Consider the following 26,162-nt stretch of genomic DNA (forward strand, 5'->3'; position numbering starts at 1 on the left):
TCTTTGTCGTCCATTTTGCTTTTTTCTGCAGCACACTACTAGAGTTTGAGGCGATGAGGTCCGTTGCGCAATGCGATGCTGGACATAAAAGGTCACCGAAAGGAGATTAGGTATCCGTGTCTAAATCTGCAGCTGCCCTAAAATGGCGCGAAATTCCTAAAACGCCCTTGTCTTCATAACCCGCATTCCCAACCCTCCTTATTCCTTAGAAGTATATAGAGTTGAGATGTCCTTATGGATATTCATATCCATATGGACACGGGTGTCCGCAGGGATCTGGAGGTCAATATACATAGCCATATTATTATCCATATGGCTACTTCCTATAGATATAGATATCCATAGCATGTCACGCCATTGGACAGGGGAGGTAGCTCAACTCCGAGGAGCTTCGCCTTTAAAAGATGACTATCATCTATTGAGGAAGGAAAAAGAAAGGAGGGATCATTATGTCACACGGTTGAAGCGCACCGTCTCGGCTCAACATGTGATCAAAACGTCAGAGCATGTGGTAGGTTTTAGTACTCTCGGCGGTGTTTCGTCTTTCGAAACTCCTTCGTGGGCCGAGCTGGTCTGAACCGAACAAGCGCATTTCAATTAAAAGCTACCGGGCGCTTTACTACGAAGTATCGGCAAGTGCCGTTGCTGGCGTGATCTTGCGCGAAATGTCACGTGTTGGGCCGACAACGCTGGCTTCAAAACGGCACGGCTTGCCAAGGCTGGCTGCATGACGTAATGCTCCTTCCTTTCTTTTTTTCTCTATGCTTTTATCATCCGGTCATTTCATGCAAATGCGTGAGGAAAGTTTTGAGTTTTTTTTTTATGTCCAAAGCACTTTGATGGCCCTGATTATCGTATGCTGTCGTGTGATATCGCATGCTTCATCTCTTTGCTTAACGAATGCCAAACCACGTGTAAAAAGGAAAAAAAAAGATCATGGCATATTCATGAAGTGAATGATGAGGAGTGGGCTAAGCATTTTATATGTGGGGTTTAACGTCCGAAAACCACCATATGATTATGAGAGACGTTGTAGTGGAGGGCTCTGGAAATTTCCACCACCTGGGGTTCTTTAACCAGCACCGAAATCTTAGCACCCGGCCCTAGAGCATCTTTGCCTCTATCGAAAATGCAGCCGCCGCAGCCGGGATTCGATCCTGAGACCTGCGGGTCAGCAGCCGAGTGCCTTAGCCACTAGAACACCGCGGCGGGGCTGCAGGCGGAGCAAAATCCCCACGCATTTGCCACTCGATCGTACAAAGACGTGACAACAGGTGTGTACAAGTTCCTAATTGATCACAATGCGTATTTGGTGTTGAAATATCCATATGCCGGTGCGTGGGGATATGGATAGAAATAAGCATATGGATAAATGGATGTCTATATACACAGTCGTACAGATAGCCATATGATATCCGTACTGATATCCACATAGATATGGATATCCATAGCGTGTCACGCCGACAGAGAATGGACAAGGCTCGACCATAAGGAGCTTCGTCCCCTCAAAAAAGAAGCGAACGAGCAGTAGAGAGAAAATTATATCAACATATTGGTAATAAGAATTGAAATAAATAGAAACAAAGAGACATAACAAGCAGAAAAAACAGAGAACGGAAAAGGGAAAGCGAAACCCGAAAAGGAACAAAGGAGGTTGCGCTGCTCCGCTGTTCTTTCGCGCTCGGCAACACTGTAGGGTGAAGCTGTCTTTTTTTTTTTTTTCACTAGTTGGATACAAGTGGTCTAATAAAGCGTACGCCACCACATAGCTCACGTAACACGTCTCTTTCGCTGTAGCAGGCGCCGAGGCGCCTATAACATGTGCAATTGTCTCGCGTCGTTTAAACAAGAGCTGGCAGTGTGAGATTGAGTGGTGTGAAACAAGGTCTCTCTGCAGCGGTATCGTGACAAAGGTGTATTGACGAAACCGGTCAGTCGATTTTATCAGCGCACTTCTCTATCAACCAGTCACCGAGGCAAGGACATTACTACGTAAAAGACTGTATATTTAAGAGCTCAATTTTTTGTTACACGCAGTAATATAGACAACTAACAGACAATTATGCCGTGGAAAACATAGGGGTTGTTATTCAGAGTGCTCGCAATGTAAATGTGAAGAAAAAAAGTGAACGGAGCGATGCCTTGCCACCGGCAGGATCCGAACTTGTGACCTGTGAATTACGCGTCCCATGCTCTACCACTGAGCTGGGGTGGTGGTCATACCTCCGTCCTCTTTATAGCGTATATAGTGCATTTAAACATGGGAGATAATAATAATAATAATAATAATAATAATAATAATGACTTTATTTCGCATCAAGGATACAAGATGCAGGAGACCTGCAGAAAAAGCTGGCGTGATGCCAGCTTGACAAGGCCGCAGGCCCCCCTTTCCCCTCCCCGAACACATCGCAGCAGCGGTAACACTTTCATAAAAACATTCGGGATCATACGCGTAAAATAAACAGGTCTATGATAAGAAAGAAATCCTCACTGTACATGTGTGATAAAACAAAACGTCTAATGCTTAAACAACAACAACAAAAAATCTATTTCAAAAGATGCAAAAAATGTTGGCGTATTTGCCTTAAAGAAAGGAAGCATTTGCGTAATACATCCGAGCGAAGCATACAAACATGTATACGACAAACAAAAAGATTCAGCCAGCACTGCCGGATGCCACCTTCGTGAGTGTGGAACACTCTTATTGCTTGTTTTGGCGTCACGTAGTACGTGATCTTACTATGAGATGGCAGCTGACTTATAATCGCCTGCATACTACCTCACGGCATCAAGTCGGCCAGAATGAGACTCTCGCTCTCTATGAAGGAACGTGGAAATTTAAAGGCTCGTTTTCTTCGTTGAACGCAATAATAATGTGATCACATAATATCTGTTCTCGTATTAGTTCTCATCGCTTTCTGTGGCATTATTGTCTGTTGGTTCCCATTAAAGGGGCCTTGTAACACTTTTTGAGCATGGTCAGAAAGTTGCTGCCGATCGGTAGTAGAGGCACCCGATAACACGCTAGTCAAATATTGGAGTGGTGCACGCGGCCTGGAATTCACAATAAATTATCAAGGTCAGCTAAAAATCGCTTTCTGTTCTCTCGACAAATCACGCAATAAGCCCAAAAATGACTCGTAGTAAGCCCATCTTTCAGCCATTGGCTGATTTCAACATGGCGCGCTCGGTCGTTACAGATATTATCGCGGGAGGCCGCAACTTTTCCATGCGTGCGCGCACAATCGCACCGGGAAAGTCGTGCATTCGAAGGAAAAAAAAAGAGAAAATAGTGCTCAAGGTCACGCGGCTTGCGTGACGTTTCTCTTTGCGCCTGCTTAGCTTCAAGCGCTTTCGTCGGGAAGAGGGAAGAGAAAATGCAATCACAGCATGCGACGAATCTTTGTAACTCCACTCGCACTGGTCAGATTTTTAATTTTTTTGCGCTGTTTAATTCGTGGGACAATAAGCTCTTCCGGAGAGTTCATTCCATGGTTAGGTAAAAAAGTGTTTCTGGGCCCCTTTAACATTGTGCTTAACAAAGGAAGCATCCAAACCCTCAAGTTTACATTTTTCTTCATTTTACCACGATGGCTTCGTTCTGGCAGACTTGATGCCTTGAGGTGGTATGCAAGAGGTCCTTGGTCAGCTGTCATCTAATAATAAGGTCACGTACTACGTGACGCCAAGCAGACAAGAAAACTGTTCCACACTCGCCACCATGGCAGCAGGGGGCGCTGGCTGACGCTCCTCGTTTATATACACATATATATCTCATAAAGTAGACAGGGGCCTAACTGCCAACGCAGTTCAGCGTTCGAGCGTCGGACGGTTCATTTGTAGGTTTCATGCTCCGACCCTCCGGTGGCACTTTTGTTTGCTCACATTTACAACACAATTGCATCTTGCAGCACTCACTATGCTTTTCCTGACATTATTGTCGGTTAGTTCTCTATAATATTTTGCTGTTCATGACAAGTGTGTCATGGTTTTTGACGCGTGTTCGCCATACAAAAAATAGTTTACCGTACCAATTTTGGTGGACATAACATTGACAATACAGCCAGGAGAGCACAAGCTCATCGGTGCTTAAATAGATGAGCTGAAAGTCGAAGAACCTTGCTAAGAAACGTTTCGTACTTAAAAAAAAAACATGTGTTACGCCTACAACGTGACCATAAAAAAGTAATATAACGTATTTACTTTGCAAACAACGTACGGAACATCAACAAATTAGGTATTTTATCTGGCTATGTACACATAGTCACTTCTGTATGTTTGAGTGAGTGAGGGAAAGGAATCGTTAGGACTACAATAGGCATGAGTTCACTCGACGTTGCCTGGCTAGGAACGTTTATGGTAAAAAGGCCAAGAGTGCACGATTGTGAGTATCTCGCCAGAACTTCACCTGGCCCAGCCAAGTGAGGTGCCAGCGAGGTATTCACAATTGCACCCTTTAAGAAATAAAATGAGCGTCCTGTGGCTGTTTATTGCCATGTATATAACAATGCCGCCTATAACTACGAAAGTACGAAATGGTTCGAAGGGCTTTTTTTCTGTATTATAAACTAATTAAACCGCTGAACATTTAAATTCTAGGGGACGTATATTGGCACCCTGAAGATAGAAAAAAAGCTCTCCGGTGGTACACCCAAATCAGGGAGCGGTCGTTTGAACACTGGCAATACAGTTATTAGGTGAAGGTCTTACGCCCTTGTTACACAGGAAAAGTAACCGTGGATAGCAGCAATCATGGTGTTAAACGGCGCAAAAACTTTCTTGGTTAAAGCAGCCAGTGCCACCTCTATGGAAGCCGCGATTTGCTCGTTCAGCCGCCAAAGTAAGGTGGCCAAGCTCGTTTTTCTACAACCGCGGTTAACTGAATGACCATAGCTTTGCGTTCTGTGTAACATATGTGAACCGTGGTTGCATCTAGCCGCGATTAAATTAACTGCGGCTTAGGCTGCTTGTGTAACAAGGCCATTAGGTGTCTCTTCGAGCAGAAGACTGGCGTGGTACCTACAACCGAGGGAATTGCATCACTCTGGACTTCATGTTGCGACAGCATCGCGTAACGTCTTAATGATGTAACATACCACAGATACTTGTGACGTCATCATAAGGTCCCATGACGTCACATGACTAGCCTACGTCATGACGTCGATTCATCGCTGCACCAAAGGTTGGTCGATCAACGCGAGGTCCAAATGCTTTATGTAAGGGAGAGGGACAGGCTACCGAATGATAATGTGCTGGCAGTTATGTTAGTAATATGGGAGAATTCATAAGTAAAGTCGTTAAACGCAATATCGAGGACATTTATTATTTGGATTACAAGCATTACTTTTATCGCTGGGATGGCGTTGTTTGGCATATCTGTTCTTGTTTTTTTTTCATGTCCTGCTGTTTGAGCGCTTAGCTGTGTGCACTGATCTATTGAAGAGGTAGCCTATGCTTTATTTATTTTCCAACCTTCCCTTCCCATCCCAGCAATAAAAAAAGGAACACCTGGGTAGATTTTTCCGTGTCTCTCATGCTGCGGCTTCGTATGAGTAAGGACCCAAATTGTATAACTATATAGTATTACGGAGTGTTCCGCAGGCTTTAGCTTTCATTTGTCAACAAGTGCAACATCCAGATGAAGTGCGTGCTACGTCGCTTGTTTAACGTTCGTTAATTGTGGAAAGCGTCTTGCGAACAATACTTTGCTTATTGTGGATTATACTTTTATTACACCATGGCAGTATCAAAGGAGCAAGTAAATGGAAAGAAAAAAATAACAGCTCCATTAGCGATAACATCAAACTTCGGTCCACCCTTTTTAATTCGAAGTACTCTATCTTTTTTTTATTGTCCTAAAAGTGTGACGAATATATTTTCCCCCCTACAGCGCGAAGACTTCAAAATATCAAACTGACTTTAAGCTCCTGCTTCCCTGAGGACATTCCTTTCATCCCTCTTCCGCGTCGCGAATCCCCTAGGGCTTGAGTAACACATCGGGAACGCTTAAAAGATTCATCGTTATTCCTCACAAAAAGAAAGAGGAGGAATAAATGAGGAAGGACAGGGAGGTTAGCCAGTTCTCAGACCGGCTGGCTACCCTGTACTGGGGAAGGGGGTAAGGGGGATAAAGAATGAGAGAAAAGAGACGTTGTAAAAAAGAGAGAGAAGGTCATCAGACGATCCACGACGCTGTTTACAGTCTGTCTCTAAGACCACTTGCCCGCAGAAAGCGCAACAACGCTCTCAGTGCCTTGCGTGCAGAGGACGGTCTCGGCCAGTGTCCTAATACCCGTTCTTCCGACAATTGGCGATTGTCTATTCTATCTAAAGCTTTTGACAGTTCTTTTCTTGGCACGCTGAAGCGGGGACACTCGCAGAGAAGATGGGAGAAAGTCTCTGCGCAGCCACAGTTGTCACATGTCGGGCTTCTGGCCATTCCGATTCGAAACGAATAAGCATTCGTAAAGGCCATCCCAATCCACAGACGGCACAAAGGTGTCTCATCTGCTCTGGTTATTCCTGATGGAAGACGGAGCTGTAGGTGTGGGTCTAAATTATGAAGGCGGACGTTGGTGAATGTCGGTGAATTTCACTGAGCGAGTGTCAGTTCTCGTGAAAGTGATCGAAGCCTTGCATAGGCGTCCGTTCTTGATAATGGTATAGCTACACAAGGGGCATCATCATGAGCAGTTCGGGCTGCTTCATCTGCACGGTCGTTTCCATCACTGCTGCAGTAGCCTGGTATCCATTGATACACTATGTCATGTGTTTTCTCTATAGCCCGGTGATGATGCAGTCGTATTTCAGCAATTAGCTGTTCGTTTGGTCCATGACGATATGGCGAGGCAATGCCCTGGAGAGCTGCTCTGGAGTCGGAGAATATTCACCATGTCTGTGGCGGTTCTTCAACTAGGAACTCCAGAGCGGCACGAATGGCGTCGAGTTCTGCCGCCGTGGACGATGTCAGATGCGAGGTCCTGAGCTTTATCGTGATGGATTTCTCCGGAATTACCACTGCGCCTGTTGAACTTGTTGAAGTGACCGACCCATCCGTGTAAATGTAAATGCGTCCACTGTGTTTCTCATGCAGAAACAGTAATGCTGTTTGTTTTAGGGCCAAATTTGACAAATTTGTCTTCTTTTGCATTCCGGGGATGGTTATCAGGGCTTCCAGTGGATGTAGACACCACAATGATACCGACGGTCTTGCTGCATGCGTGAAGTTCGTGGGAATCACCGTGCGATGTGGGGCAATAATGTAGGTTGTGATAGGGTGTTAAAGAGCGATTGCGACAGTCGCTGCTGAGGATGCGCATCTCGGCAGCCCGAGGCTTATTCTCAGTGCTTGAGCTTGTAATGACTGGAGGACGTGTACGTTTGTTATGCGGGCCTTGCCAAGCACAGGTAGGCTGTAGCGCATGAAGCCAAGAAAAAGTGCAGCATACAGTTGAAGCATGGCTCGTACCGATGCACCCCATGATTTTCCCGCAAGAAACCTTAGGACGTGGGTGATCATGGTCAGTTTCTTCTTCATGTAAGCCATATGAGGGCTCCAAGACAAATCACGATCTATTATTACTCCCAGGAAACGGTGAGTCTTTTGATAGCTGATTGTGTGTTCATTAATTCTGATGATGTATGGCGTCATTGCCTTGCGTGTAAACGCGACTAGTGAGCATTTCTGATATGACAGCTCCAGTCCTCATCCTTGAAGGTAGTTTGACGTAAGTGTAGCCGCTGTCTGAAGCCTGGCTCGTACGTGTAGACGCGTGACCCCTGATGCCCAGATGCAGATGTCATCCGCGTATATCGACAGATGTACGGAGTGTGGCAGGACGTCAACGAGGCCGATGAGCGCAAGGTTGAAAAGTATGGGGCTTAGGACCCCACCTTGAGGTACGCTGCGATAAGTATGATGTTGCCTTGTTGCGCCATATTCTGTCTGAACGAAGAATGTTCTGTCCTTCAAATAGCTCTAGATCCATTGGTAAACGTGGCCTCCCAGTCCAATGCTGCCCAAGGCGTCCAGGATGGTTTCATGTAATACATTGTCGTATGCAGCCTTAATATCCAAGAAAAGTGCCGCTGATAACCTCTTTAGGCTCCTCTGCTGTTGTACAGACGTGACAAGATCAGCAACATTGTCTATGGAAGACCGTCCACGTCGAAAGCCGGTCAAAGCATCGGGGTATATATTGTTATGTTCCAAGTACCACTCCAGGCGAGTCAGCACCATTCTCTCCATCACCTTTCCAAAACAGCTGGCAAGCGCGATGGGGCAATAGGAGGCCATGTCCAGAGGCGATTTGCCTGGTTTGAGCAGGGGCACAAGGCGGCTGCACTTCCACGAAGGAGGAACCAAACCGTTGCTCCACGAGTCATTGTATACAGCTAGAAGGGCACGCCGAGCTGTTCGTCCTAGGTTAGCAAGGGCCATGTAAGTGACTCCATCGGGTCCAGGCGATGACGAGCGCTTGCATGCTGCCAATGCTGCCTGAAGCTCCTCTGGAGAAAACATATTGTCCATCCGAGTGTCTCTGGACGCCGGCGCGTTTCGTAGGTTACTCATGTTGATCCCGGACCCCTTTTTTGCAACCCTGGCACAGAAGTCTTCCGCTACATCAATTTCACGCCGGCCTTGGTGGAGAGCAAGGCATTTGAACAGACGATTCTGTTGTGGCAATGTTCGTAGGCCGCGGATTATTCTCCATATTTGCGAAAGAGGTTTGTGGGGGTCGAGTGATTCGCATAGTGACTTCCATCGTTGCAACTGTAGTGCATTGATTCGACGTTGAATCTTCTTTTGTAGACGTCTCGCTTCCCTCAAGTCGTAGATAGATTTCGTGCGCCTATAACGTCGTTCGGCGCGACGACGGATCGCGCGAAGCCGCTCCAACTGCATCTCATAATTGCAAAAATCTGGCAAAGGTCCACATTTAAACGTTGCCTCTTGAATAGCGGCCTTCATTATACCTTCTAGGCTTTCAAGAGAACCTTCTTGGTTTCTCTCGCAATGTTTCGCTGTGGATGATCTATACTTTGACCAGCCTATCCGTGAAGTGGGCGCGATTTGCGACTTGCTTAGCCCCTTGATTTTTATATAGGTGGGGATGTGGTCACTGGCATGCGTTTCATTGTCCGCGAACCACTGCACCTTGGTGTTAGGCTACTTGACACAAAAGTTAGGTCGAGACAGCTACTATATGTCAGACCCCGTAAAAAGGTGGGAGCGCCGTCAATTAAACAATATAGTTGGTGGTCAGATGCAAAGGAGGACACATCTCTTCCCCGACGGTCCATCTTCTGGCTTCCTCACAGGGGGTGATGAGCGTTAAAATCACCGGTAATGCCCAGGTGTCGCTGATATAATGGCGCTTAATCTTGCTGGGATGAAGCGGCCTGAGGGCGAAATATATACTGCCACTAGCGTGAAGTTAACCTTCTTACGCTTAACTGTCAGGCACACGTATTGGTTGTTGTCGTCCGGTGTTACTGGATGCTCAACATATGTGAGTTCGCACCTGATGTAAACAATGACCTTACTGGTTTTGTTACGGATTGCAGATCTGAAAGCCTCGTATTTAGAAATTCGTATAGCATTGTGAAGACGTGGTTCACAAATTACGATAATTGGAAACTGATTCTTGAAAACACATGGTCGAAAATCCGAAATGCGGGGTTTAAGACCTCGGGCATTCCATTGAAAAATTGATGCATCTTGCACTTGTTTACGGAAGGGCTGCAGAGAAAGAGCCATGGTGCTTTTCTAGATTTGATAGCACCGGATTCAAAGCGTCCAATACTTGCAGAGCGCTGTGGGCAGCCGGAGTCTGAATATTATTCAGGAGTACTCGAATTGTCTTCATGAGGGTCTTAATCACGCCTATTATTTCGTTATCTTGACTGTCATGACTTACTCGCTGTGAAGTAGCTTTCAATGAGCGATGCTGCCACTCTACTGGCTGTGTCACTGACGGCAGCGCTGGCCACGCGTCAGGGTCAATGTTTCTTGAGTCTTTCTGAGCATGCTTGTTGTTGGCATTTGTTGATGCTTGTGGTGGTGAGTGCGTGATATGGGGTAGCGGTGTATCCCTGGCCTTGGCAGAGGATGTCCTAGGCGTTTTCCTAAGGCGCGAACGCCGACGTCGCACTTTGGCAGCAGCCTCCCTGTGGGTAGAACTGTCTCTGGCCATTTGCCTCAGCACTTGTATCTCCTTCTTCACATTTGGGCACTGCTTTGATGACGCCTCGTGAGGACCTTGGCAATTGCCGCATTTGCGATGTTCTGCCTGGCAGGCTTCCGTGTTGTGCGACTCCGAGCATCGGGAGCACACAGCAGAACTTGTGCAAATAGCGCTCACGTGTCCTATTTTACAGCACTTCCGACACTGAAGAGGTTTTGGCACGAACGGCCGTACTGTGTGTCGAAAATGACCAACTCTTACTTGAGTTGGGAGACTGTCACCCTTGAAAACTAGTTTCACGCATCGTGAGTTCCCGAGACGGCGGGCTTGCAAGATTATAGTAGCTTCCGTCACTGGTTTGATTAGAGTGGGAAAATCAATATCACTAATAGAGGTGTCGACGTCGTAGATAACGCCTGCCCTAGAGTCCTTGCCATCTGGTATGAAAGAACGTACGTTGATGTTCCCGAGCACATTCACCTTGGTCAATACGTCGAGAGCAGTACGTTGCGTAACGTCTATCGCCAGAACGTTCTTGCGGCCATTGATTCTCACGTCTGTTATTTGTCCCGGAACGAGCGCCTCAAGTGACATAGACGTGACCTGGCGATTAAGTCGGTTCATGCTGTCCGCGGCATTCAGCGGGACAAACAAAATAGTGTGAACCGGTGGCTCTTGAATATTCGTGGTGGCCTTACTTTGGGAAGGAGATGTCGTAAGCAGCCTCCTCTTCGCCTTGTGTCTTGCCACGGGCACAAAGTCACTTTCGTCGGAGCTCTCATCACTGGCCGTAGAGCACATGAGCGTGTCCTCACTGTCGACGTCGCTTGGGTGGCCGGAGTGCTTTCTCAAAGTGGCCACAGACGACGCGGAACGTATGGGTGGAGGCCCTGGTGATTCTACGTCCATATCCGCAGGCAGAAAAGCGGCGTCTTCCACTAGCACCAAAGAAAACGAGAAAAAATAACAGAGACTGAAACCAGCGTTCCACTCAGGAAAAACTTCGTCTTCTTCCTCCTCACAAAAACATTCCTCACAAGTTTTTTCCTCACAAAAACATTCTGGAAAAATACCCGGCTGATTTACTTTCTAAAATGGTTTTTCTCTTGTGACTTGACGATAATGCAGCAGCTGAAACAGTAAATAGTGTTTTTTTCTTGCTTGTTTTTTTTTCATCTTTCATAGCTTTAGCGGCAATGAAAAAGCTTTTTTGGACGTATATGGAATACAGCAGGAAATACGCGTTTGTATCTGTTTATGTATGACGGAAAACCGTCTGGCTGCTTTGGCGTCGGCGTCTTTCTACCTGTCGGTTTCGATTACATGCTCCCCTTGCATAGTATTAATTTAATGCGACAGCCTTCAAGAGCTTGTCTCACAATTCACAATTCCGGCGTCGGTTGTTGTCAGCGAAAAATCAGCGCTGTATGTGACAGAAAAATCGAGAAAGGTGAAAACGAAGTGAATAACTGGATGTTTGGTTCAAGTGAAAATCGAACTCAGGCCTTTTGCGTGAGCAGCGCATGCCCTATCCCAGAAACGCGCTATCACTTCAAACAACTTCGAAAAAAAAACGCCATATTGTCTGAAAGTGGGAATTGTCTTCTTAATGCGTGTCATATTGCTTGGAAAAAGCGTATACAATCACGCCAAGCGCCTAAACGAAATTAATTCCACAACGAATCGATGTATTAACCCCCCCCCCCCCCCATCGCAAAGAACTCAAGCACCTTTAATCATCATCAGCAGCAGCAAAAGCATCAACTAAGCGAAAAGCTGCGTAGGTTCACGTGTTTTCTTGCGAACGCGCAGTGAGCACTTCGCTGATTCGCAAACGAATTAACTGCGACCTACTGGGCACCAACGAGGTTTTAAAAAATTGCCTCGGTGGGCGCTGCGCAATGTATTTGCAGTAGGTATTTTAGTATAGCTTGAAAGGGTCAGTTATATGCACACAGACGTTCATTTCGTTTCCTTGCAAATGCATACATTGAGCAGGCATGCATTGAGACTGAAGACAAGCAGTCGAGAGCACGATGCCCATGTGGCCTAACTATGTTATGTTCTACTCTTAGAGGCGAGGCTCAAGCATTTTCAGGAGCGAAGCTCCTTAATCCCGCACCCCGCCTTCACCGCCACGATCACCGTCGAAGCTCTTTGCGCTGGGCAAGCACGCCGAGAAAAAAGAAACACAGGTGCACGCTCTGCAGATGGCGCGCGCTTCGCCGCGCGTGCCTCACATCACTTGCTCTGTCGTTCCTGCCACCGAGGGTAGCGAATTCCCCATCCCCACCTTCGTGAAAACCAATAGCGAGATCAGGTGCAAACTCAATTGCGTCCCATTTCCATCGCGATTCGCTCACCGGTTGCATTCGTACAAGGCATCTGCTAGTTTTGTTAAGTAAGCCACTTGATTTGGGCAATACAAGAACCCTATGCTTAATACACGCATACAACTACGTATATGATTCAGCAAGCCTCGGCCCCCAATGGCATCCACAAGTGCTCTGAACATGGCACATGTTCAGAAAAAGCACTTGCTCAGAAACGACCCACTGATCCAGGCTGTATCAGGGCCAAACAACCTCAGAAACTTCCCAGGGGTGCATGAGGATGCTTTGTATGCCACTCTGAAGCGCCCCATCCGGCTTTATAGGCATCTGTTGTATGCAACAGCATATTATACCGCATCACTTTTTCTAAAGCGCTTACTGTGCACAAATCCTTCGCTATACGTTAGTGTTATTATAAAGACGTCGTTGTCAATTATTCAAGGACTCTGGGGATTCTAATTGCTACAAGATGTTTTTACACATACTAAACTCGGTTAGAGAGTTCAGGATCTCGTTTTATTTTTGTATACGACATTCTGACGCTTCTTTACGGCCGTCGAGTTCTTCAGCGCCGGCTACTCCCACTCCTTTTTCACTATTGTTAGCTACGCAGTCCGGTCCAGCAAGTGGGCAGTACGGACCTGATCATCACCCCATTCACGTACACCACGTATGGGTCGCAATCACCCATTTTTTTCTGTGCGGAGACATGCATCTGCAAGAAACGCCATGGCGTCTCGCGGGAAAGATCATATATACCATTCTCTTAGACCAGAAAGAATAGCGCGGTAACGGATAACATGTGACAAGAAGCAGAAGACAGGACATGCACTCATCCCTTTTCAACAATCTTCCCGCCGAATGAGTGTAGAACATTAACATCTTTTCTTGAATGGGTGGGCGAACTCAACAGACCGTTGTAAGTTGGTTCCCCTAGGCAGGCGTACTGGCAAGGCGCGCTTGCGCCCCTCGTATCCGTAAGGACTATTATGATTCGTCCAATGTTCCCAATCTGTCTTGGCTGAACGCCGCCCCGCAAAAACACCGGATCAATGTCACGTAGCTCCCTTGCTGCTGTCGGCATGGCAGGGTGGTGTGATCTGAAAGAGTATGAGCACTTTGCTTATTAGTGTTCCCAAATTAAGGGTATCATTCATTGGCAGATTCACAGCACTTCCGGTAACACTTTCTTCTGCTCCATGCGGAGCAAGTCTATTTCATTTGCGGATTGAGAGTGTTTCCTGCATGTTGCATTGGTAGACCTGGAGCAGCTGTCTCGCGAGATCCACTCCACGGGCCAACTTTTTTCTACTCCGCGAAAATTTGACCGGAATTCGCGAGCGGCCCGTGCATTGAAACGGCGCCAACCTCGGGCGCGCCCACGAAAGCCGCTCGCGTCAGTTGCGCCTCGCGTCGGAGCTCACTTTTTGTTAGCTTAGCGTCACTTTGCCCGGCGTGCTCACTCAAGCAAGATGAAATACGCGCGCATCGTGTTCCAATCTGGCCCTGCCCATTACTCCAGAGGAAGCACGTGTGTTCCATTGGTAGATTCCCTTCTGTTGCCTTCCGCCAAAGTGGAGTGCTCCGGCGCAGAATTCGTGAGTCACTCCGAATTTTCCAGTGAATGACGCCATAAGTGAGACAATTTCTGGTGATGCTTTCATGAACGTGCTAGTTTTTTAGCCCTAAGAGCCGTTTGTTGCTCTCAGCCAGTTGGCGCTTAGGTTGGGCGTCTTCGTGTGACCGCCCGTCATTTTCTAAAGACCGGTCGAAAGGCTTCCTGTGAAGGCTTGCTTCGTAACGCTTGCCTGCGCAACGCAATGAACAAGGAAGATGTGGTGTCACGTATTTGTTGTCTCACGATAGAAGGTTGTCCGTTGTGATTCCGGGGCTCTCAATTTCCCAAAAATTTTCAAATTTTAGTGGAACGGCTGTGCGAGACTCGGCCACACTTGGGGGTAGGACGGCCGCCATGCAGCAACACAATGCGCGGACTAACTGTAAAACTGGTCGTTGTAGAGTCCTTCCAAGGTCACGGTCCACTGCGACTAACGCTTCCAGAATATTTCTGACTTGAAAACTCATGTTCCTCTGATATATGTCGGTACTTATAAGTACCTCCATGTTCGTTAGCTCGTTGTGGGTCGGCGATAAAATCCCATCGGCCAATCGTACACCACTTACTCCGGCAAGATGAGCTACGTCGTTTCGTCGCGCTAGTTTGTTGGTGCATCTCCTCGAGCTCGAACACCTGAACACAATGTTCTCTGTGGCTTTTGTTGCGTGAACGGCAGAGTGCGTTCTCCTCATTCTGTGTTACAGCTGCGCGCAGACTCAGTGGCCGAGCGAGGTGCTCCTGCACAGGCACGTCTCTTCGGCTGAAGCAGTCCTTCAATGTCTCTATGCTACACTTCTAATTATGTTCACTGCCATGGATACCACTCACCAATGCTGTCATCGTGCCCGTCGACACCACGTTATGACACAAAGTCGTTCGGTGTTAGAAAAGGCCACGTTTTTATTGGGTGTCTCTTCAAGTTGGTCACCGCAGAACGTTTGTAGTTCCCGTCAGGGCTGCTTGAGGGCCCCTGCGTTTCTGGTGGACGACAAGGAATATGTGCTCCACCGGGCATACCCTTTCGTTGCAAGCACCCAACTCAGGTCTACTTTTTTTTCTTTTTTTTTCTTTCTTTAATCACTCACTCAATCAGTTTATTCCAGTTTTTTACAGGAAAAAAAACATAGGATGGCAAGAAAAAAGCAGTCATTAACGACAGCTTGACGAGCCTCGCCTCCCCTACATGTCAGCATACGCAACAACACTGTGCAGCCTACATGAGATGAGCGATCCCAGCTGCGGCGGCTGCATTTCCGATGGAGGCGGAAATGTTGTAGGCCCGTGTGCTGAGATTTGGGTCCACGTTAAAGAACCCCAGGTGCTCGAAATTTCCGGAGCCCTCCACTACGGCGTCTCTCATAATCATATGGTGGTTTTGGGACATTAAAACCCACATATCAATCATTGACGTGAGGTGAGCTCTTAGTGTTTCCGCATGCCTGCGTACTCTTTGGCGAAGTCATAGACGCTCACGTGCTGCTCGACTAACACTTTTTAACGTGATAGCGTTAAAGAGCTCGTGTCCTCTTAGTGGTTGAAGGGTGCACTAGGGGCCGGATTTCACTGTCGCGTTCAAATCTTAAAGGCAAACTTAAGGGTTACGCAATTTTTTGCAGCTTCAGTTCTTTGGCGGTTGCTTCCGATTCATCTCTTGCTTTCACGATGTGTAAGCCGCCTCTGGTACGGTACGGTAGCATGAGCTCCTCGCTCAGCTTCTGGAGCTCGGCGCGCAACATGGTCCCCTTTGTTCGGTCACGCTTCATCTCTTTTCGGTCCGGTGGGACCGATTGTCACTGAACCTCTCGCAAATACTGAGAATTCCACTTTTTGGTTCCACAAATTGTTATAGAAGAGAATAGAAAGTTGGGCGAGTTGGTGTGTATTCATATTAAAAGAAAAGCGGCGCACAAAAAGACGGAGACAAAGAAGAGGACCACACACAGCGCTGCACTCACAACTGAAAGTTTAATCCGAGCAACAAGAATTTAAAAAGTAACAGCCGCGCATGACAAGTGAGGTACAACGAGATTAAATGATACGCTCATCAATAAAAGTGAACTCTTTTTTGTGCAATGTAACCGAGGTCTGGCTTACGCAAGCATCACGTGACTTGTTAATATGATAGGCTTCAAACACCCGGGTGAATTGATCGTGGTGCTTAAAAATAATAACAGTGTTAGACAGATCAAGTGTGCACCCACACGTGGCACAATGCGAAGCCAAATGGGAAGGCGTGCCGTTATGCAAAAAGTGATAGCGCTCCCGCAACCTTTTATTAACACAGCGGCCCGTCTGTCCCACATAATGAAGACCACAAGATAAAGGAATACGATACACCACTCCCACAGCACAAGGCACATACTTATTTCTATGGTTTACGGCACATTTCTTTACATCTGGCTTGTCCTTCTTGTCTAGCTGATTTGACACCAATGCACATATCTTTCCCAATTTATTGGGTGCCCTGAAAACCACATCAACTCCGTAGCATGAACCAACATTTTTTTTAACCCATGTGCCAGTTTATGCACATAAGGAATTGCTGCGAACTTCATTTTTTCCCGATTGATTTTCCTAGCTGCACGTCCTTTACAGCCACAATTATGTTAGGGGGGAATCCTGCTTCCTCTAGTCTTGCAACTTGCTTAGCAAAACCCGAGCCCAACACATGCCTGCACGATTTTTCTAGAGCGGATTTAAGGCAGGTGAAAGCGATGCCCCTCTTTACCACCTTTGAGTGGGCTGATCCAAAATTAAGAATTGGTTTCATTGATCGTGGCTCAAAACACCAGCAAATATGGGAACTCTGAAACCGAAGTTTAAGATCGAGAAATCGTATATACAAGAGGTTCAATATCAACATTTTGATGGAGCAAATGTTTAAAAACTGCTGCGGAATGTTTACATTACATATTTACAACTGGGTTTGGGGAAATGGGCATTTTTCGTCGTTCGTTGTTCAAACGACTTTCGTCTCTGTCTGCACGGCTGCCGAGTCACACAACACCAGTTCCTATCTGCCTCTCTCTCGTTGTTAGCTTTGGCTGTTCATCCAGAGGCAGTTGTGCCTTGTCACGGTCAAGTTTAGAATGTTTGAGTAACATCACCCCGGTGTCCCAGTAACCCAACTTATCCCGTGAGAAGGCAGGTGTCAGCGAGAAGAACCGAGGCAATGCCAGCGAAAGAGAAGATTTTAACGAAGTTGTACGCATCAGTGTCACTCGTGCATAACAGCTTGACACGTATACGTTAAGGTATATTGGCCCCTAATGTACGCAAAAACTTCTTACGCTTCAGCAGACAGCGTCAGCATCAGCTGAGTACAACAAACTAACACCGCACCTTTCCAGGCTGTATAAGCATCTGCTGTATGCAACTGCATCATACCCTATACACCACGCTGTATGAAGATAATAGTCACAGCGCTGTCACTCTGTCAATTTCAACTCTGGATAAAAATCTGGTAAAGAATGTTGGGGGATTGAGCACCAACAGTCTTTCATACATATTAAGCTTTCATACGTATTATATACATAGTCTTTCATACATATTATATAGGCTTACCGAATGGCGGGAGCAAAGGAAGGAATGGTCATTGCAACCAACTTGAGCACTGTTTGAACTGTGCTGGTCCGCCTACACATCGAAGTAGCCGGAGCTAACGAAGTTCCCTATTTTTCTTTTCGTCAAATTTCAAAGGAAACTGTTTGTCTCGTTTTTGGTGAATCCGTAAAATATAGAAATAAATGACGTGAGAACTACTCCCGTCCGGAGTTTGTTGGCGTAGGCCCACGGAATCTGGAGAGATTTCGAAGAAGATTCTTTGTGTTTGTTCTCACACTGCCCGCCTGACAGGAGTTGGTTCGTTAGCGAAAAGCACTTCCAGTGTCAAGTAGAAGAAGACTGTTATAAAAAATAGAAATGCAAGTAAGAAAAAGTAGGTGAGAAGAAATTGATACGAGACAGAGGAAACGTTTTCTCAAAAATATATAGAACACTTCAAAAGTAAAACGAGAGACATCAACGAGGCCGCGAGAAATTCGAATGAGCGATTATAACACAAACAACAGCAAAGCGTTCAAAAGTAGCTGAAAGGCGTTTCTTAGACCTGACGTGACGTAAATTACTGACAGCCATAAATTCATGGGGATTGCTGCATGCTCTCCCATAGTAGAGTACCTCGTTCTCTAAATCGTTAAAATTTTTTATAAACACACTCGATGTGTCGAGACATCGGAACGGCTATGTAATCTCCCACAGTAAAGTACGAAGTATTCTAAATCGTTAACCTTTTTTTTCTAAACACAGTTGAGCGTGCATGTTTGGGATCGCTCTTGCTCTCCCATAGTAGAGTACCAAGTACTCTGAATCGTTCACCACTTTTTCCAAGCACACCTCGCAAGTGGCGTAGGTCCGTCCAGCCATATAGAGATTACGTTATTGTTGTCCACTCAGTGTTCGTGTACCGGAACCATGATGGAAGAAAAAGAAAAGAAAGAACATAACGTCACACGAGTGAAGCCCACCTTGTCAGCCCACAGAGATCAAAACGTCAGAGCTTGCGGTACATTCTAGTAGTCTCGGTGCTGTTCCGTCTTTGAACCACTTGCGTGAGCCGGCTGCTCTGCGCCGAACCAGCGCATTTTGATTAAAAGCTACCGGGCGCCGTACTCCGAGGTATCAGCAAGTGTCGTTTATTTCGTGATCTTGCGCAAAAGGTCACGTGTTGGGCCGACAACGCTGGCTTCAAAACGGCACGGCTCGCCAAAGCTGCCCGTGTGACGTCACGCTTCCCCCTTTTTTTTCCCTCCATGACCTGGACAGCTTAATGCTCTCTCATAGTAGAGTGCATCGTCTTCTGAATTGTCGAACATTTTTTTTTCTAAATGCCTCATGAAGTGCAAGGTCCAAGAACGGCGTTCAGCTCTCCCTGTCACAGAACGAGCGCTAAAAATGGGCGCGCCGCCAAATTCTTGCGATAACCGGCGAGAGAAACGCCGCGAGGTCAAAAGAAAAAAAGAAAACAAACGTCCAAGGCTCCCCCGGGCGCGCGCTCTCCCCTCGGAAGCGTGGCTTCGCCGATGAACCTCCTCACCCCACAGCAGCGGCCGAGCAAGCGCTGGAAAGTTCCAGAAGGAAATAGGCGTGGTCACGCCGGGTTCAGTCATCCATCGGGGAGGGCATTCCAACCATCTCGCCCTCTTTCCAGCCTTCGCTGCGTATCGCGCCGACAAAATGACGAGAACCTTCTGGAATGTCGTGCGGAAGGTATTTAACCGAGCAGCCGAGACGAGAGATGAGGAGAAGACGGAAGTTAGCGCCAGAGCGCGAAGGGATCCCGCCGTGTAGTCGGCGAAGGTTTTGTCCATAGCGACAAAGCAGGAGATGAAGAGGATTTCACCTGAGTGGTGAAGGCTCGAGCTACAGGCAAGAGCGTGTGTCTACCGCTATCGAGCGGAGACGCGCGACAACAGCCGCGTGTGTGAAGCCGACGTGTTTCCGACAAGGAAGGTTGAAGCTTGGAGAGTGGCCAAGTGAAGACGCGAGGTTTCCTGGAAGAGAAACTTCGGCGAGGGTTCCTGGAAGAGAAACTTCAGAGGCTGCGGAACGACAACAACGCTGCACTTTGAGTGAGTGATTCTCGGAAGAGTATCATTCAGACTTTTGTTCCAAGATCTTTGGACTGGATAGGTTTTCTATCTCTTTAGTCTTTAAGTGTCTTGGTTGTTCAATGCATGCGACTGCATTTTAGTGTGAATTGTTGTCTGTGTCCGTTGTTTTGAGTGTGGCTGATTGTACTGTGTAGTACGTTGTTTGATTGGTGACGTATTGTATGTAACTATTGTGGAGTGTGCATTCTTGTGTATTGTTTTCGATCTGCCATTTTTAAGAATATAATATTTGTTTATCAACTCTCGGCTCTGACTTGTTCTTTGGGCCACAGCCGGCGTCCGCTGGCGCGCCAAAAAGGACCACTTCTAAATTGTCCACGCTTTCGTGGTACGGTTCGGGGGGGGCCCATACTTCGGCCCTTGGAATTAGCCCGGCGATCGCCTCCCTAATTAACGGGACCTGTGTGACAATTATTCTGGCGTCCGCGACAGGACCTTTTGGTGCACAGTGTGTCCAAAGTAGTGAGAAAGAGCCTCGAGTTGTTGATAGGGCTATCGGAACGATTTTGTGTGTTGGTCAGTGTGATCATTAACGAGTGCAGGGGAGTGTTCCGAGATACATTTTGCACGCGGCAAGACTTCTTTTGCGAGACACAATGGATCTCGAAAAGTTAGTAGCTCTTGGTGAGAAGATGGGTCTTTCTGGCGCCGAACTACGGAAGTGGGTAAGCCAGAAGGAGAAAGAGGCGGTGGAGAGAGAGAGGTTGGCAGCTGAGAGAGCCAAGGAAGAAAAATCAGCTGAGTTGGAACGAGAGAGGTTGGCAGCTGAGAGAGCCAAGGAAGAAAAAGCAGCTGAGTTGGAGAGAGAGAGGTTGGCAGCTGAAAGGGCGAGGGAAGAAAGAGAGCAGCAATTGAAGTTGGAGTTGGAGAGAGAGAGGTTTGCAGCCGAAAGGGCGAGAGAAAAATGAGAAGCGAGGGAGCGACAGCTGAAGGAAGAAAGAGAAGCGGAGATGGCTGAAAGGGAACGGCAGCGGCAGCACGAGATGAAACTCGAGCGGCTCCGTTTGCAACAGCGAAGTGAAACTCCCGTCCAACCTAGAGTTGAAAGCAGCGAACGGGAAGATCATGGCTTCCGCTTGAACCCAAGCAAGTTGCTCGTGGCGTTTGATGAAAGGAAGGACGACCTTGACGCGTACCTTCACCGATTTGAGACGATTGCGAAGAGCCAGAATTGGCCGGAACATCAATGGGCAACTGCTTTGAGTACTTGCTTGAGTGGTGAAGCGCTCAGTGTGTACGGTAGGCTGACGCCGACCGATGCAGCCAACTACGCAAAGGTGAAAGCTGCTTTGCTGAAGCGATTTAGATTTACTGTAGAAGGTTTCCGGGACAGATTTCGGACATGAAAGCCAGCTGATGCTGAGACGGCTACGCAGTACGCCGCCCGACTTCGCCATTATTTCGACAGATGGATTGAACTTTCAGGGACAGCGCAGGAGTACGATGAACTTAGAGAGCTCCTAATTAGAGAACAATTTCTTACTAGTTGCCACCCAAGCCTGTCGCTGTACTTGAAAGAGAGGAAGGCTGACTCACTTGAAGACATGCTTGAATTGGCTGATCAATTCCAGGAAGCGCAAGGTGGCACTAGTTTGGCCAAGGTCAGGAAGGATTGTCCCGAGGAGTCGAAGAAAATTGGCTCCCGAAGAAAAGAAGCGTGCACCAGAGAGCCTTCCGCGATGTTTTCTGTGCAACCGAGTGGGTCATCGCGCGAAAAACTGTCGAACGACCTTTACGAGCCCTACGGCAGTAAAATGTTTTAAGTGTGGTCAGACTGGGCACAAAGCAGACGCATGTCGAAACGGAGCGAGACAAACTCACCAGGTATCCTGTGTGCTAGCAGCACCGAAATCCGATGATAATGCCGTCACCGACAGATTTGTAGAGTTGAAAAATTGGGAGAAAATTCCTATTGTGGGTGCTGTAATGTCAAAACAGCCAACCGGTGTTACGAAAGGAATGCCAACGCTGCCTGGAAAAGTTGCGGGCAAAAAGATTACGGTGTTAAGAGATACCGGCAGCTCCACTGTTATCATGCGGAGAAACTTGGTACGGGAAAGTGAGTTAACAGGCAAAACGAAACCGGTTTGCCTAATTGACCGTACCGTCCGGATGCTTCCCGAAGCAGAAATCGAGGTTGAAACCCCGTACTTCAGCGGGAAGGTTACTGCTTTATGCATGACGACCCCCCTGTACGACCTTGTCATCGGAAACATCGACGGGGCGCGAGGACCGAATGATCCGGAATGCTTGGGAGAAGACCCTAAGATAGAACCCTCGCCAACCCAGCGACCGCGAGATACAGTGGAGGAGCAGCCCGTGACGGATCTCACTAGAGCCCAAGGTGAAGCCGCGGCGCAAGAGACAGTGAAGGAGAAGATGATGGTGTTCAATGAGTTCACGGGCCGAGCAACTGGACTTACGTCGGCACGACCTCAACCGACCGACAGTGTAAAGGTGACGGAGTCGGCCAGCCGGGCAAATGTCGAGACATGAACAAGCTGGTAAATAAACAGACAGGACCCGTCGAATGTTATGACCCGTTAGCGGTGTCGGAAGTGACAACAATGGCTGAGACGCTGCCCCAGATACCGTCGTTTGAAAAGGCTCGCCGAAAAAGAACAAAGAAAAACAAGAAGAGATCGAGCGAGCACCGCAAGAAAGGACGCAAGCGCAGCTCGAAATACGCAGAATAGGTGCTGAGGTGGAATCGGAATGCGTTTGGCAGGGCTGAGTGACATATGTTGTGTTAATGTTCTTGTTATCCTGTGTCACAAGTGTATGTCGAGCGAGTCAAAGTGTTCTGTGCGATGATGTGATGTATAGTGTTGTATAATTGTTGTAATGAGAGAGCTTTGTACGTTTGTATTGTTTGGAATGAGTGATGAAGTGTTGTAGTCGTGTACCTGTGGCTATAATTTATGTGTTGTGGAATTGAACTACAATGTAAGATTGTATTGAGCGATCTATTGCGAATGCGAAGTGTCATGAGCGACGGTTTGTGTTACAGTCTTTCAGAGTGTGTGGTGACTGTTCGCGCTCGTTTGTGTGGTTTTGAATATTATGAGATAATATTCTTAAAGTGGGGGGCAGTGTCACAGAACGAGCGCTAAAAATGGGCGCGCCGCCAAATTCTTGCGATAACGGGCGGGAGAAACGCCGCGAGGTCAAAAGAAAAAAAAAAGAAAACAAACATCCAAGGCTCCCCCGGGCCCGCGCTCACCCCTCGGAAGCGTGGCTTCGCCGATGAACCTCCTCACCCCACAGCAGCAGCCGAGCAAGCGCTGGAAAGTTCCAGAAGAAAATAGGCGTGGTCACGCTGGGTTGAGTCATCCATCGCGGAGGGCATTCCAACCGTCTCGCCCTCTTTCCAGCCTTCGCTGCGTATCGCGCCGACGAAATGACGAGAACCTTCTGGAATGTCGTGCGGAAGGTATTTAACCGAGCAGCCGAGACGAGAGATGAGGAGAAGACGGAAGTTAGCGCCAGAGCGCGAAGGGATCCCGCCGTGTAGTCGGCGAAGGTTTTGTCCATAGCGACAAAGCAGGAGATGAAGAGGATTTCCACCTGAGGGGTGAAGGCTCGAGCTACAGGCAAGAGCGTGTGTCTACCGCTATCGAGCGAAGACGCGTGGCAACAGCCACGTGTGTGAAGCCGACGTGTTTCCGACAAGGAAGGTTGAAGCTTGGAGAGTGGCCAAGTGAAGACGCGAGGTTTTCTGGAAGAGAAACTTCGGCGAGGGTTCCTGGAAGAGAAACTTCAGAGGCTGTGGAACGACAACAACGCTGGACTTTGAGTGAGTGATTCTCGGAAGAGTATCATCCAGACTTTTGTTCCAAGATCTTTGGACTGGATAGGTTTTCTATCTCTTTAGTCTTTAAGTGTCTTGGTTGTTCAATGCATGCGACTGCATTGTAGTGCGTATCGTTGTCTGTGTCCGTTGTTTGGAGTGTGGCTGATTGTACTGTGTAGTACGTTGTTTGATTGGTGACGTATTGTATGTAACTATTGTGTAGTGTGCATTGTTGTGTATTGTTTTCGATCTGCCGTTTTTGAGAATATAATATTTGTTTTGTTTATCAACTCTCGGCTCTGACTTGTTCTTTGGGCCACAGCCGGCGTCCGCTGGCGTGCCAAAAAGGACCACTTCTAAATTGTCCACGGTTTCGTGGTACGGTTCGGGGGGGCCCATACTTCAGCCCTTTGAATTAGCCCTGCGATCGGCTCCCTAATTAACGGGACCTGTGTGACACTCCCGTAGTAGAGTACAGAATACTGTAAATCATTAACCACTTTTTTTCTAAATAACTTGTTGTATCGAGCATCTTCTAGAGAGTGGCCCCAATAATACCATTATAGTTTATTTATACGAACGGAACGCTAGCGTACAGCATTGTCAGGCGTTGCTTTAGATGGCGCGCTGTGTTGTCCTGTTGACTGCTCGTTGCACTTGTCATGTTGATGGAATTTCTTTATCTTCGATTTTGAATTGGAAAATTTTCTTACCTGGGATGGGTTTCTGCTCTCCCATAGTAGAGTGCCACGTACTCTATCGAAATTGTTAAATGTTTTTCCTAAACCCACCGTAAACACACGTGTTCATTCTAACCAGTTCACGTTCAGCAATTTGAATTGAACATGTTTTGCTCTACTAATGACGAACGAAGTTACCCCACGAAAACCTATAGAACCTTTCACTGTTTACAAAACCCCTTGGTGATATCCGGTTTCGTCCACCGCTGTGTCGAAATAGCATCGGTCGGCAAGAACTCTAAAAAAAATCGCGCTAGTTTTTTAAACTTTCTTTCTCTATTTGGCAAAATATATTCAAATGTTCTTTTTACCTACATAAAATTTACAAGAGATTTCTCTGAACTTTACGCACGTTCTTTTTATCTCAAAAACTAAAGAGAGACATTTCTTCAATTTCAAAGTAACTTGAAAACGTGCTTTAAGTTTCGACGTTGAAAGCTGGTAAATGAGGTGACAAGAAGTTTTCTGAGGCGCAACGCTTTTGACCTGGAAACCATCTATAGGATCTCAACCGTCGTACTTGCGTCGCGGTCGTCTCCCTTAGATGGAAGTGTAGTCACGAGCAAAACTGTGAACAAGAGCGTGAGCAAAAAAAATAATATTTAATTTGTGCTAGTGCCACTCCGCAGCGTGCCGTGCATCGTTCATACATCGTTGAAACATCGTTGACGAACAGCCGTTTCTGCTAGACCACTCGACACAAAGCAACACACCCAGGCTCCCGCAGCAAGGAGGAAGAAACAACTTTGATGTCCTCAAAAATGAGTCAGGTGAGGTAGTGGAATGGGGTCAAGGAGGAAGAGGACGATGAGCCCTCAGGCCGCTTTAGGTGGCCGAAAGCCCGTTAGCTTCGCTGACCCCTATGGCCCAGCGTACGATCCGGTGTTGGTCATCCGGTCGTCAGCTGCGCAGAGCAGCCTCCCATCGTTCCTGTCGCTCAGCCCCCGCAAAGGGGAGATTCGGCTTGTTCGGACAAGTTCTATCAATATGACAAAAGTCGGCTCGCGGACTCGAGCAAAGGCGACAATGAAGTAAGGTGTCATGCGGGTTTTATTGATTGATTGATATGTGGAGTTTAACGTCCCAAAACCACCATATGATTATGAGAGACGCCGTAGTGGAGGGCTCCGGAAATGTCGACCACCTGGGGCTATTTAACGTGCACCCAAATCTGAGTACACGGGCCTACAACATTTCCGCCTCCATCGGAAATGCAGCCGCCGCAGCCGGGATTCGATCCCGTGACCTCCGGGTCAGCCGCCGAGTACCTCAGCCACTAGACCAACGCGGCGGGGCAGGTGTCATGCGGGTGAATTTTAGAATGTATAAAGAGGGAAATCAAGGAGCCAGTCGGCGCCAAACGATCTGCTCAGTATGAGACAGTGATTTATGGGCTGGTGGGTAGGTCGCGCGGGCATTGCGGTAATGTAATCTCCCGGTATGTGAATAGGCACTCTCGCGCACTGTGAAAGGAAGGCAAACCGTCCACTGCCCGGTTGACGAGTGCTTGGGCTTGCTCATCATTAGATGTATTCCTAAGACGGCCACAATGCGTGGGAACCCATGAAATGGTGATTATTTATTGAGGGCGGACGGGGAGAAATGGCAGGATGCGGTGTGCGGGTGCATGTATCCGACGCATAGCAAAATTACCAATGGCCGTTTTTGGAATATGAGAAGATGTACTCCGCCTGGGTGGGAGAAATCGCTAACGCCATCGCTGCTTCTTCCACCTCGATTGGTTGAGCTACTCAGTCGAAAGCGGCGCTACAAAAAAAAGTTACTGGGCATTGTCTGATACAGCCACCGCAAAGGC

This window comes from Rhipicephalus microplus, chromosome 6 (assembly GCF_043290135.1).
Source record: "Rhipicephalus microplus isolate Deutch F79 chromosome 6, USDA_Rmic, whole genome shotgun sequence".
Lineage (NCBI taxonomy): Eukaryota > Metazoa > Arthropoda > Arachnida > Ixodida > Ixodidae > Rhipicephalus > Rhipicephalus microplus.